Genomic DNA, 15,028 nt, shown 5'->3' with positions numbered 1-15,028 from the left:
CATGGTGACTATAGTTAACAATACTGTGTGGTTCACTTGAAAGCTGCTTATGAGTGTGATCTCATCTGGCTTGATAGAGGTCGAAGACAGGTCGGCTGGCTTGAGCTTGGGATCCTAGACATGATCCCATGATTGCTGGTTTGAGCCCAAAGGTCTCTGGCTTGAAGTCAAAGGTCACTGGCTTGAAGTTCAAGGTCGCTGGCTTGAACTCAAGTTTAATGACTTCAGCAAGGGGTCACTATCTAGGCTGGAACCCTCTGGTCAAGGCATGTATGAGAAGCAATCAATGGACAACAAGAAGTGCTACATTTATGAATTGATGTTTCTCATCTCCCTCCCTCTCTGCCTCTGTCTTTGTCTCAATAAAAAAGAAAAAAAGTGTTTATTGTTTAACTATATTACAATCTGTGAGACTTGTATATGACATGGAAAAAGATACTGAAAAAAATGCTGTGATTAATTAATTTTTATTTTTCAAGTCTCTTACCTTCTACTTATACTACTTTTGTAAAGAGAGAAGATATTTATTCCAAGATGGTTGTGATCTGATGCTATCTAATGGCTCTCAAAATAAGTTAATTAACTGCATTTGAAAATAGCCATCTCTTTATTTAAATTTATGTGATTGAGGTGCAGAATATTTCCTATGAACTAGTTACCTGTCAAGACACATGCTATGAGAAAAAATGAAGTCCATTTAATATTTCAGACACTGCCAATCCCTACTGCATATAGATTTTTAAGCAATGTCAAATGTGTCTGTGGGGGTAATATTATTTAACTTTGTATATAAAACACATTTGACTCCTTGATCTGTCAACTTGCTTGATTCTTGAGTCTTAGTCTCTATGACTGATTCTTGGTTTTCAATTAACATTAAACTTGTAGATAGAAAACATACTTCTAGTGTTGAGAAAAAACAGACTATGAGTTTATATTATATTATTCATCTAGTACAGTGATAGTTAACCTGGTCCCTACCGCCCACTAGTGGCCATTCCAGCTTTCATGGTAAGTGGTAGCAGAGCAATCAAAGTATAAATAAAAAGATACATTTAACTATATTAAGTTGTTTTATAAAACTTTATTCTGCCAAACTTAGCAAAAATCCAACATAAAATACATGGTACATAATTATTATTATATGCTTTAACTTGCTGTAACTCTGCTTTATAAATTTTATAAAGTAAAGTTACTTCCCTACTTTATAAATCACCATTACTGTGGAATCGGTGGGTGGTTAGAAAACTTTACTACTAACAGTGATACAAAAGTAGGTGGTAGGTATAAAAAGATTTACTACCCCTGATCTAGAATAAGCAAAAGAAATCCTTCCATTACCTGAAGAAGAGGAATCTTATGACTGTATAATACTGTTTGTGAATCTATGTTCTGGATAGATTTATTAGAAATCCCTTTTAAAAATGCAGGCTTAACCTTGTTTTACAATAGGTCACATTTTAAAACCAAAACAGAAAAATATCAGGTAAAGTAACACAGTAAAAACAACAACTCACTTTGCCCCAAGAATTTATAACATTTTACTGGAAGAAAATTCTGCTCGGACAGCAGAACTCACTATGCTCACTAGAGCTTATTAGCTAGATAAGAGTGGTAACATTTACAGGGATTATAGATATGATTTAAGGGTATTCCGTGAAGTTGTAATGCTCTAGAAACAAAGAGGGTTCCCAGCATCAGAATGACCTTGATTAACAATGGTAAAGAAATGAAATAAAATCAATGTTCTGTTTTCTAAGAAGGTGGCTATTATAGAAGTAGGAGCTCATGCAAAAGGCTACAGATTATGCCCTGTCACTCAACTGAGAACCTAGCCTTAAAAATACCTCAAAAAAAATCCTTGAAGAGGTTCAAAGAATCTATTATAGAAAGCAGCATTCTCTGTGTAGTAGAGGGAAGCCTGACAGGTATGAATGCAGTAAGGGGGGTGAGTACTATGACAGACCAGCTGATGGGAATGTGTAGAGAGGCACCACATGGAGAAATGGTCAGTTCTTAAACAGATGGAGAGTACTCATGAATATGGAACATTTCTTTGAGCTTTTATATCTGAGTTAATTCTTCATTTAACTTTTAAAACACTACTATAGTTGAATGTTAAAACAAAAACAATAGCAAGTAGTGAGCATATTATGATTATAGTCCATCACTCGTCACTGTGGAATACAAAAGGCCAGCAGTGAGTGTTATTCACAGCTCATTAAGAACTCAGACACAGAACACCACCCTGAGGATGATGCTTACCATCCTCATATGCTTCTCCCTTGCAATGGTGCTGTCATTCCTGACTTGGATCAAAGTCCACCAATTCTACCTGGTTTATTTCATTAGTCTTTTCTACTTCCTTCTGTTCAGGTAGGAGTTTTTCCAGCAAAGAATGTTTATCAGGAACAAAAGCCATTCTCAGGAAAGTTGACCTTAAATTCAATAATTAAGCAACCCTTTCCCTATGGTTTATGATCAATTGTCACGTCTCCTTTTAGCACACACTTCATATCTCCATACTTGACAATCTGACCTGGTTGACAGGTGACGACTATAGTTTGGTTGTCAAGAGTAGATACTGGCCTTTGGAAGCCACACAGTGCTTCAACCAGCTGTATGTCCATACACAGGAAAAGGCCTTCCCCTCATCGAGTGAAAACAGCATGGTCCTCCTGACCTGAAACAATGATAATATCTTCTATCTGCAGTCTTGGTTCTTGGTCTACTTCACCGTGGATTGTTATCTTCTGGCCATCCTTCATGCTTTCATCAGTATGAACGTCTAGAATCTTATTCCCTCTAATTATCTTCCTTTCATTCCATCTTTGACATCTATCTTTAGGACCGGTCCGTTCCCTAGGCCCAGGCACTGCATGCAAACAGACTGAGTTGGCTGAACCATTCCAGGTTCTATCTGATGAATTCTTATTTGCATTCCAGGACCTCAGTAATGGGGACAGCACTCTACTGCTCCTTTCTCAGCAACTTGACCTTCACAGTTGTTCACAAATCACATTCTTTTGCAAAAAGAGCTTTTCATAAGCTTCAGAAATCTGTTTCAACTTCTTCATTTGCATTCTTATCAGGGTCGTACTTCAAGGCAAGATTTCTGTAATATTTTTCAAATCTTTCTGCGTGGCATTGGGTTTGACCCCCAAAACATCATAGCAAGTGGTTTCTTTCACTATTTTAAACAGGCAACCTGGCGGTTGAGGCTGGTGCTCCTCCAGCTCCAAAATCTGCTGCTCCTTCACCTCTCACTGAGAGACCAGGGTTTGCAACCTAATATTTTGCCATTTAATGAGCATAAAATCTCAGTAAACAATTAAGCCTCTCTGAGACTATTTTCTCATCTGTATAGTAGCAATAATAATAACTTCCCCATATGATTATTATGAGAATTGGATTACACACTTAAAGTGCTTAGCACAGTGTCTGGTACAGGATAAATGCTCAGTACATTTTTGATGCTATTATAGACCACAAAAGACATAAGAACTTTGAATTTAGACAAAGAGCAATTTAAACTGAAAGAATCTACTACCAATAGACTCTGTTACTTTAAGTAAGTCACTGTGCCAAACTTACTCTATTTCTGCAACTAAGGAATAGAAATATCATATCGATTGTTTGTAAATAAGATTGTGAAGCACTATATAAATGTTAATGTATGTCATACATTGAAATCAGTAGTTATGTCTATAATCCTGAAGAAGATAAGAATAATTAATATTTTGTATTAATAATGTGCCTTGCACTTGGGTGTTAATATGACAATTCAAAGAACAAGCATACAGCATTGAATCCACCCAAGTTTACAGATTTATTAAGACAAGAGGAAACAAATATTCTTTAACTGACAGGCAATTAGAAAAATTGGTCTTCCTTGAAGCATTGTAAAATTATTTTTAAATTGTACATAGTAAGCCCTTGGTTAACCCTACCGACTAACTGCTCCATTAGAAGGTGGGTGTCACTAATGACTCATCTTCAGTGGGAGCTGATATCGTGGGTCTCTAGGCCACTTGAATAATTATGGCCATTCCTCCTCTATTCTCTGCCTAATTCACAGGAGGGATAAGAGCAGTTTAACATATATTTTACTGTTTGAAAAATAGAGTTTTCCTAATAGATTATGTGGTTGTTCATCTTCTTAATATTTTAAGGATAATGTTAATTAAATTTTCTTTAAATTGTATTTCTTTCTTTGAACAGATAGCAGTCATATGGTTTAGAATTTTAATGGTACAAAAGGGTATACACTGAGATGTCGCTGTCCTACCTGTGTCTGTGGACCACCCAGTTCCTGCAGGCAACCACTGTGTTTGGGGTACTCTTCCAGACATAATCTCATACTGATTTATGAACATCTCATTTAATCTAAGCAGACATCCGACTCAGCCCCTTAACATCAAATTCAGTTATTTCCTAAAAGAGTCCTTTTCCCCTGCTGGCCATTTGCTACAAATTGACTCACAACCATAGAAAAATTCAGTACCATTAAACTCCCATTCAAATGAACCTGATAAAATGTCACAATTGCTAGGATTAATTTACATAATATTTTGAACCAAATGAATTACTGCAATGTCAAGATGGCAAATTCTAAAAAAAAAATAAAGATAAGATGCGTCTGCCAGTAAAAAAGTTGGCTTTTCTACTAGGGAATTCTTTGTTGTTTAATCTTGTCATGCAGAAAATTGCAAGTTAGGCATCAACAACATTCCCACAGTGCCCCTTCCTTTATCTGTACCTCTTTCTACATGTTTTGAGCAACGACCTTGTTCTTAGCTCACCTCCTTTCTCCTGCCAACACCTGAGCGTTCAACCTTCTTAGAGCTGCCCATTGGGTCCATGAGTGTATGCCGCACTTCCCTGTCCTTCTCTGTCTGCAGCCCAGCATGTAATCAGTTACAGCATAAGGAATTCATTCCAAGATAGTCATGGTTGGATATACCCGTGTCTGGAAACAGTGTTTCTATGTGTGCCTTTCCTCTCCGAGCAATTGATTGAACTATATAATGTGTCTTCTTTTATAAGGGGTCATCTGCTTGGATATAGGAACTGGTTCATTATACAGAAACTTAAGTTAAGCAGGTATTTAGGGAATTTGGACTTTCCTTGATGATGCAGGACTGTCTTAGACTCATCTAGACAAAATTATTTAGGATGTGATCATGAAGGAAGGTCAGTGGTCCATCCCCTAAGGAGTTCTCCATTTAGGGCTCTGTGAAGGGTGTTATAATGAAGATAGGCAAAGAATTCTCCTCAGAGTACGTGCTATGGGTCCATGAAAAAAAGACTCTCTAATGAGGACTTTTCAGTATTTCTCAGTCTTAATCCTATTTCACTAAGATTCTACAAGTCTTTCCCTTATACTCAATTACATTACACACTTCATGCAAGTTCCCAGAGTTTTATTAGTTTTATTAATTTAGATTAAAAAAAAACATACTAACCAATAAAAACTATGGTTTTATTTTTTCATTATTAAGTTCTGTAACTAAGCAACCAGGAGTTTGATTAGATCTGCCGTTTGCTTGACACAACAGTTCTCCTTGCCCTTTGGCCTCCACCAACAAGGTTAGAGATTCCTGTGACAATGTCAAGCAGTTCGAGAATTATTGAATCATCTGTGTTAATATATTTTGACCCAGTGTGCTTCAGATCAAGTAATTTTTTACTTCCTGTTTTTTTTTTAAAGTCATTTAGTTTTAAATGTGTGACCTGAACTACAGTCTCTTACTGGAACAGGCTTGTACATCATAGGTTGAAAACAAGCTTCTCTGGGCCCACCCTATCTTTGGATGTAAGTGAAAACCAATTTCCAGAGAAATTCGGAATTGTATAAAGAATGTGGGCATTTTAGTCTGGTATCTATTCTCAAGAAACGTTATCACTATAGGAAGGGATCTTGAAAACTCTGCAGTCAGAAATTCTTGGTTCAGGGCATTCAAATATTTCATAATTATGTTTTCTGCAGTGGTGTTGGTTGTTATACTGTGTTACTTATAAGGTGCTCATGTGAGAAACTTGGGTATTGAGATAGTAATGAGAGAATTAACAGAGAGCTATTGACTTGTCTCCTCTACTTCCTGTAAAGGCACAATAACAGGAGAAAGGGCCTTGGAATAGGATTTAAGTTCTAAGTGGCTGAGGTTACTATTTGTCCCTGATTATCATACATGCAAAAGATATCATATAAAATTGTTTAGAAGGTGAAAAACGTCTCTTCACATTTAGTTAGGAGTATATTTTGCTATTTGACTCCCTCCAAACTTCATCTTAAATAACCTAATGTTGAAAAAAAATAGGAAAATGTCTCCTTTATTTTCTTACTATGATTTCAGATGGTTTATATTGAAGTAATTCTTGTGAAAATTATGACTGACAGCTAATGACTCAGTGGAACAATCCACTTCTGATTCATGGGGAATCTGGCATAAGTCACTTGACTCAACTGCTTCTCTCATTTAAGAAATGTCAGTATAAATGTCCCATAAGTGCTTGTGAAATTGTGGAATGCTCATATAAAAGGTGCCAGAAAATTACAAGGTTTGAGGACCTATTTTAAATATAGTTTTATAAACTTGAAGCAGATGTTTTAGTTTCATTAGTTGATCAATTTTGGATAAACTCTTTACATGTGTGTGGGGGGGGGCTAGCTGCCTCTCCTCCAAATGAAACATGTCATTAAAATTTTTATTGTTTCTCTATGCTTCTGGTCATTAGGTTAAATAAAATGAATCAAAAGGCCTGACCAGGCAGTGGCGCAGTGGACAGAGCGTTGGACTGGGATGCTGAGGACCCAGACTCGAGACCCCAAGGTCGCCAGCTTGAGGTTGGGCTCATCTGGTTTGACTAAAGCTCACCAGCTTGAGCCCAAGGTCGCTGGCTCGAGCAAGGGGTCACTCGGTCTGCTGAAGGCCCACAGTCAAGGCACATATGAGAAAGCAATTAATGAACAACTAAGGAACCACAACGAGGAACTGATGTTTCTCATCTTTCTTTGTTCCTGTCTGTCTGTCCCTCTCTCTGACTCTCTCTGTCTCTGCCACAAAAAAAAAAAAAAAAAAAAAAAAAAGAATTGAAAGAAACAAACATTTAGTCTGGATTTAATTTAAATATTTTTTTATTAAGTTTAAAAATCTGCACAATATCCAGATCCTATCCTAAATTAAATTACTAATTAAGTCAGTTGCTTATTTTACTTTGGTTAAGTAGAATTAAGTCTGTCAGCAGCATACTTTTTTGAAATTTTTAAAATTAATTTTAATTTATTATTTGTACATGTATTCAAGTGTCCCACTGAGTATAACATCCTTAACCTTCACCCCTGTGTTCCCATGTACACCCCCTTTGCCGCTTCTTCCTAACTCCCTCCCCCATTCCCTCTGGGATTTGCTGTCCTGTTATCTGTATCTCTGTGTTATGTGTATATAATTTTACTAATCCCTTCACTTTCTCTGATTCTGTCCCCTTGTCCCCCTTCCCTCTGACAGCTGTCCTTCTGCTCCCTGTGACCCTGCTTCTCCCTCTATTCCGTTCTTGTGTTCACTTTGTTCATTAGATTTCACATATAAGTGAGATCATATGATAGCAGCATACTTTTTTTAAGATTAACCAATGTCAGTCTCTTAAAATTACTTCTATTAAACAGAATGCATAATGTGATATGTAAATAATATACTTTTATTAGAATAAATGATGACTTTTTATTTTATTTTAGATGGAAAGGGAAAGAGAGAGGGAAGAAGAGAGATGAGAAACATCAACTTGTAGTTATGTCACTTTAGTCCTGGGTTCGGGAACCTATGGCCCGTGAGCCAGATGTGGCTCTTTTGATGGCTGCTCTGGCTCACAGACAAATCTTTAATAAAAAAAAATAATAACATTAAAAATATAAAACATTCTCATGTGTTACAATCCATTCATTTCCTACCGCTCATGTTCATGGTTGTGGGTGGCTGGAGCCAATCACAGCTGTCCTCCCGGACAACACCAAATTTTTATTGGATAATGCGTAATGTACACGGGTTGTTCTATGGCTCTCACAGAATTACATTTTAAAATATGTGGCGTTCATGGCTCTCTCAGCCAAAAAGATTCCCGACCCCTGCTTTAGTTGTTCATTGATTGCTTGTCAAACATGCCTTGACTGGGAGGCTTCAGCTGAGCCAGTGACCCCTTGCTCAAGCCAGTTAGTTCCCTTGGGCTTCAGCCAGTGACCTCACTCTTAAGCTGGCTAGCCTGCATTCAATCTGGCAAAGTTGGGGGTTCTAGCCTGGGACCTCATCATCACAGGTTAATGCTCTATTCACTGCACCACCACTGGTCAGGCTGACTGACATTTTAAATATTAGACTTTACTTTGTAGAACTGTTAAGATATCTAGAAAAATTGAGACCAAAGTTCAGAGAGTTCCCATATACCCCACATGTAGTTTCTCTTAATATATTGCTCATAAAAACTAGGGGATCATGGAATTTGCAGATACTCCAGTACTTTCAGCCTTTTGTAACCTCTGAACTAAAAGTTGGTTTTGCATCTCACTTGCATAATTGAATAACTTTCTTTGACTTGTCGTTTGCTTTTCTGATGTTCTTGTTGAATAAAAAAATTAAATGCTTCTTTCTTTATCACTTCATATTAATTTTTGAAATATCGCCTAATTTTTGTGAGCAGTATATTATCTTACATTACTATGGTACATTTGTTAAAATTAATTAAGCAATTTTAATACATTATTATTATCATTATTATTATTGATACATTACTTTAATTAAAATTTGTGTTTACTCAGACTTTTTAGTTTTGCCTAATGTCTTGTTTCTGTCCCAGGATCCCATTAAAATACATTACATTCAGTCATTTTACATCCTTATGCAGGGGTCGGGAACCTATGGCTCACGAGCCAGATGTGGCTCTTTTGATGGCTGCATCTGGCTCGCAGACAAACCTTTAATAAAAAGATAATAACGTAGAGCCAAGGCTAGCAGCCATTCCACAAGCGGGCTCCTCCTGCAAGGGCGGGGCAAAAGCCTGGAAACAGGCAGAGACCTGCAGCTGAGCAAAGGTGCTTGCCAGTGCACTCAGGACCGAGCATAACACCACCCATGGGGGCGGGGCAAAGGCAAAGGCCACCAAGTCTTGTGCAGCCGAGCACTGAGCACAGCCACTCCCGTGAAGGAGAGGTGGAAACCACAGCAACAGCCCCAGTGGGCAGGCACCGGCAATGCCCAAACCCCAAAGCCCTAGGCAGCAACAGAAGAGGGGGTGGCGGTCCTGCAGACAGACCATACCTAGGGAACAGAGGCCATACCAGTTGTCTCCAGGGGCCAAAACCTTCCTTTACACATAAAAAATGCAGAGGCAGAGAAATGCAACACAAATGAACCAAGAGAAATACCCAGAAAAGGACCTAAATGAATCAGATATAACCAAATTACCAGATGCAGAGTTTAAAATAACGATTGTTAGGATTCTCAAAGATATTAGAACAACAATAGATGGTCATTACGAAAACCTAAATAAGGAGATAGCAAACATAAAAGAGGACATTGAAATAATAAAAATGAATCAGTCAGTAATGACAAATACAATATCTGAAATAAAGACCACAATGGAAGGAATTAAAAGCAGGATGGATGAAGCTGAGAATCGAATCAGTGAGTTAGAGGACAGGATAAATTAAGGCATGGAAGCAGAGCAGAAAAAAGAAAAGAGACTCAAAAAGTTTGAGGAAAGTCTTAGAGAGCTCAGTGACAACATGAAGAGAAATAACATCTGCATCATAGGGGTTCCTGAAGAATAAGAGAAAGAATAAAGGATAGAGACTTTGTTCCAGCATATCATAGTTGAAAACTTCCCTCAATTAAGGCAGGAAAACATCTCACATGTTCAGGAAGCACAGAGAACTCCATTAAGGAGAAACCCAAAGAAATCAACACCAAGACACATCATAATTAAAACACCAAAGCTAAGTGATAAAGAGAAAATATTAAAAGCTACTAGAGAAAAAAAGACTATCACCTACAAAGGAGCCCCCATAAGGATGACTTCTGACTTCTCAACAGAAACACTTGAGGCCAGAAGGGAATAGCAAGAAATATTCAAAGTAATGCAGAACAAGAGCCTACAACCAAGACGACTTTATCCAGCAAGACTATCATTTAAAATTGAAGGAGAAATAAAAAGCTTTAGAGACAAAAAAAACCCTCAAGGAATTCACTACAACCAAACCAAGGCTGCAAGAAATGCTAAGGGACCTGTTGTAAACAGATAAAAGGAGAAAAAGAATATAGCTAAAGAGAAATACAATTTTAAAGAATAAAATGGCAATAAACAATTACATATCAATAATAACCTTAAATGTAAATAGATTAAATGATTCAATTAAAAGACATAGGGTAGCTGCATGGATAAGAAAACAGGACCCATTCATATGCTGTGTACAAGAGACACACCTTAAATCAAAAGATGCACACAGACTGAAGATATGGATGAAAAAAAATATTTCATGCAAATGGAAATGAAAAAAAAAGCTGGGGTAGCAATACTTATATCAGACAAAATGGACTTTAAAACAAAGACCATAGTTAGAGATAAAGAAGGTCACTACATATGATAAAGGGAGTAATCCAAAAGGAAGATATAACCATCATAAATATATACGCACCTAATATAGGAGCACCTAAATAAATAACGCAGATTTTGATGGACTTAAAGGGCGAAATCAACAGCAATATAGTAGGGGATTTCAATACCCCATTAACATCATTAGATAGATCCTCAAGAAAGAAAATTAACAAAGAAACAGCAGGCTTAAAGGATATATTAGATCAACTCGATTTAATAGATATCTCCAGAACCTTTCACCCTAAAACAGTAGAATATACATTCTTTTCAAGCGCTCATGGTACATTCTCTAGAATAGACCACATGTTAGGGCACAAAAGTGGGCTCAACAAATTTAAGAAGATTGAAATCATATCGAGCACTTTCTCTGATAACAATGGCATTAAACTAGAAATCAACCACAACAGAAAAACTGAAAAATACTCAAACACTTGGAAACTAAATAGCATGTTATTAAATAACAAATGGGTAAACAATGAGATCAAAGAAGAAATTAAAAAATTTCTAGAAAGAATCAATAATGAGTATACATCAACTCAAAATTTATGGGACACAGCAAAAGCAGTCCTGAGAGGAAAGTTTATAGCATTACAGGCATACCTCAAGAAGCTAGAAAAAGCTCAAATAAACAACTTAACCCTGCATCTAAAAGAACTAGAAAAAGAACAGCAAGTAAAGCCCAGAGCTAGTAGAAGGAAGGAAATAATAAAGATCGGAGCAGAAATAAATGACATAGAGGCTAAAGAAACAATACAGAGGATCAATGAAACCAGGAGCTGGTCCTTTAAAAAGGTAAACAAGATTGATGAACTTTTGACCAAACTCACCAAGAAAAAAAGAGAGAGGACTCAAATAAATAAAATTAGAAACGAGAGTGGAGAAATAACAACTGACACAACAGAAATACAAAATATTGTAAGAAAATACTATGAAGAACTGTACGCCAAAAAACTAGACAACCTAGATGATATGGAAAAATTCCTTGAAACATATAATCTTCCAAAAATTAATCTGGAAGAATCAGAAAACCTAAACAGACCAATTACAACAAATGAGATTGAAACAGTTATCAAAAAAAACTCCCAAAAAAGAAAAGTCCTGGTCCTGATGGCTTCACAAGTGAATTCTACCAAATATTCAAAGAAAAACTAACTCCTATCCTTCTCAAGCTTTCAAAAAATTCAAGAGGAAGGAAGACTTCCAAGCTCCTTTTATGAGGCGAGTATAATTCTGATTCCAAAACCAGGCAAAGACAACACACAAAAAGAAAATTATAGGCCAATATCCCTGAGGAATTTAGATGCAAAAATGCTCAACAAAATATTAGCAAACCAGATCCAGCAATATATGAAAAAAATCATACACCATGATCAAGTGGGATTTATTCTGGGGAGGCAAGGCTGGTACAATATTTGCAAATCAATCAATGTGATTCATCACATAAACAAAAGGAAAGAGAAAAACCACATGATAATTTCAATAGATGCAGAGAAAGCATTTGATAAAATCCAGCACACATTCATGATCAAAACTCTCAGCAAAGTGGGAATACAGGGAACATACCTCAACATGATAAAGGTCATCTATGACAAACCCACAGCCAATATCATACTCAATGGGCAAAATTTAAAAGCAATCACCTTAAAATCAGGAACAAGGCAGGGGTGCCCCTTTCACCACTCTTATTCAACATAGTCCTGGAAGTCCTAGCCACAGCAATCAGACAAGAAGAAGAAATAAAAGGCATCCAAATTGGAAAAGAAGAAGTAAAAGTATCATTATTTGCAGATGATATGATATTGTATATAGAAAATCCTAAAGTCGCAGTAAAAAAACTACTAGGCCTGATAAATGAATTCAGCAAGGTGGCAGGATATAAAATCAATACTCAGAAATCAGAGGCATTTTTATACACTAACAATGAACAGTCAGAAAGTGAAATTAAGAAAGCAATCCCTTTTACCATTGCAACCAAAAAAATAAAGTACCTAGGAATAAATTTAACTAGGGAGATTAAAAACTTGTACTTGGAAAATTATAAAACATTGATAAAAGAAATCAGGGAAGATACAAACAAGTGGAGGCATATACCATGCTCATGGTTAGGAAGAATAAACATCATTAAAATATCTATATTACCCAAAGCAATTTATAAATTCAATGCAATAATGATTAAAATACCAATGACTTACTTCAAAGATATAGAACACATATTCCAAAAATTTATATGGAACCAAAAGAGAACACGAATAGCCTCAGCAATCTTGAAAAGGAAGAATAAAGCGGAGGTATCACACTTCCGGATATCAAGTTATATTATAAGGCCATTGTACTCAAAACAGCCTGGTACTGGCATAAGAACAGGCATATAGATCAATGGAACAGAACTGAGAACCCAGAAATAAACCCACACTTCTATGGACAACTGATATTTGACAAAGGAGGTAAGAGCATACATTGGAGTAAAGACAGCCTCTTCAACAAATGGTGTTGGGAAAATTGGACAGCTACCTGCAAAAAAAATGAAACTAGACCACCAACTTACACCATTCACAAAAATAAACTCAAAATGGATAAAAGACTTAAATGTAAGCCGTGAAACCATAAGCATCTTAGAAGAAAACATAGGCAGTAAGCTCTCTGACATCTCTCGCAGCAATATATTTACTGATTTGTCTCCACAGGCAAGTGAAATAAAAGACAGGATAAACAAATGGGACTTTATCAAGCTAAAAAGCTTCTGCACAGCTAAAGACAATAAGAACATAATAAAAAGACAAAATACACAATGGGAGAATATATTTGACAATGCGTCTGATAAGGGGTTAATAATCAAAATTTATAAAGAACTTGTAAAACTTAATACCAGGAAGACAAACAATCCAATCGAAAACTGGGCAAAAGAAATGAATAGACACTTCTCCAAAGAAGACACACAGATGGCCAATAGGCATATGAAAAAATGCTCAACATTACTAATTATTAGAGAAATGCAAATTAAAACCACAATGGGATATCACCTTACACCAGTCAGAATGATGCTCATCAATAAAACAACACAGAATAAGTGCTGGCGAGGATGTGGAGAAAAGGGAACCCTCCTGCACTGCTGGTGGGAATGCAGACTGGTGCAGCCACTGTGGAAAAAGTGTGGAGATTCCTCAAAAAATTAAAAATCAAACTGCCTTTTGACCCAGCTATCCCACTTTTAGGAATATACCTCAAGAACCCCATAGCACTGTTTGAAAAGAAGAAATACACCCCCATGTTTCTGGCAGCATTGTTCACAATAGCAAAGATCTGGAAACAACCCAAGTGTCCATCAGAGGACGAGTGGATTAAAAAGCTTTGGTATATATATATATATATATATATATATATATATATATATATATATATATATATATATATTATGGAATACTACTCAGCCATAAGAAATGATGACATCGGATTTTACAACAACATGGATGGACCTTAATAACATTATACTGAGCGAAATAAGTAAATCAGAAAAAACTAGGAACTATATGATTTCATACAGAGGTGGGACATAAAAATGAGACTGAAGAGACATGGACAACAGTGTTGGGTTACAGGGTGGGGGGAGGAGAGGAAGGGGTTTAGGGGAGGGGAGGGGCACAAAGAAAACCAGTTAGAAGGTGACGGAAGACAATTTTATCAATGTCACTCTATCAAAATTAATAAAAAAATAATAATAATGTTAAAAATATAAAATATTCTCATGTATTGCAATCCATTCATTTCCTACTGCTCATGTTCATGGTTGCGGGTGGCTGGAGCCAATCACAGCTGTCCTCCGGGACAACACCAAATTTTTATTGGATAATGCATAATGTACATGGGTTGTTGTATGGCTCTCATGAAATTACATTTTAAAATATGTGGTGTTCATGGCTCTCTCAGCCAAAAAGTTTCCCGACCCCTGTCCTTATGTTTCTCTTGGCTGTGCCACTTTCTCAGATATTGCCTTATTTTTGATGAATAACAGTGTGAGGACTTCAGATCAAGTAGTTTGAAAGCTGTTCCCTGTTGGGCTTTGTATGAAATTTTTCTCATAATTAGACTGGAGCTGTGGGGTTTTAGGCAAAGACCAGAGAGGTAAGATACCATCTTTATCACATCCTATTAAGGCTGCGTATATATATTTGATTTATTTACTGTTAATGTTGACCTTGATCTCCTGGCCAATGTAGTGTTTCTCATGTTTCTCTATTGTTATTCTTCTCCCCTTTTCCATATGTACTCTTTGGAAGTAAGTCACTGTGCACAAGCCACACTTAAAGAGCTAAGAGCTCCCGTAACTCCTTAAGTTGGGAGTTATGCTCCCTCCCCTTGAGGGTAGAGTATCTATATAATTTGATTG

General features: G+C 36.6%; 1 pseudogene; it reads right to left on the bottom strand.

The window, feature by feature from the left end:
* Nucleotides 1-2,221: 2,221 nt before the first annotated feature.
* On the bottom strand, nt 2,222-3,035 carry LOC136386833 (dnaJ homolog subfamily A member 1 pseudogene; annotated as a pseudogene).
* Between the last annotated feature and the right edge of the window lie 11,993 nt (nt 3,036-15,028).

Source organism: Saccopteryx leptura, unplaced genomic scaffold (assembly GCF_036850995.1).
Source record: "Saccopteryx leptura isolate mSacLep1 unplaced genomic scaffold, mSacLep1_pri_phased_curated manual_scaffold_16, whole genome shotgun sequence".
NCBI lineage: Eukaryota > Metazoa > Chordata > Mammalia > Chiroptera > Emballonuridae > Saccopteryx > Saccopteryx leptura.
This window is presented reverse-complemented; position numbering and strand designations above follow the sequence as displayed.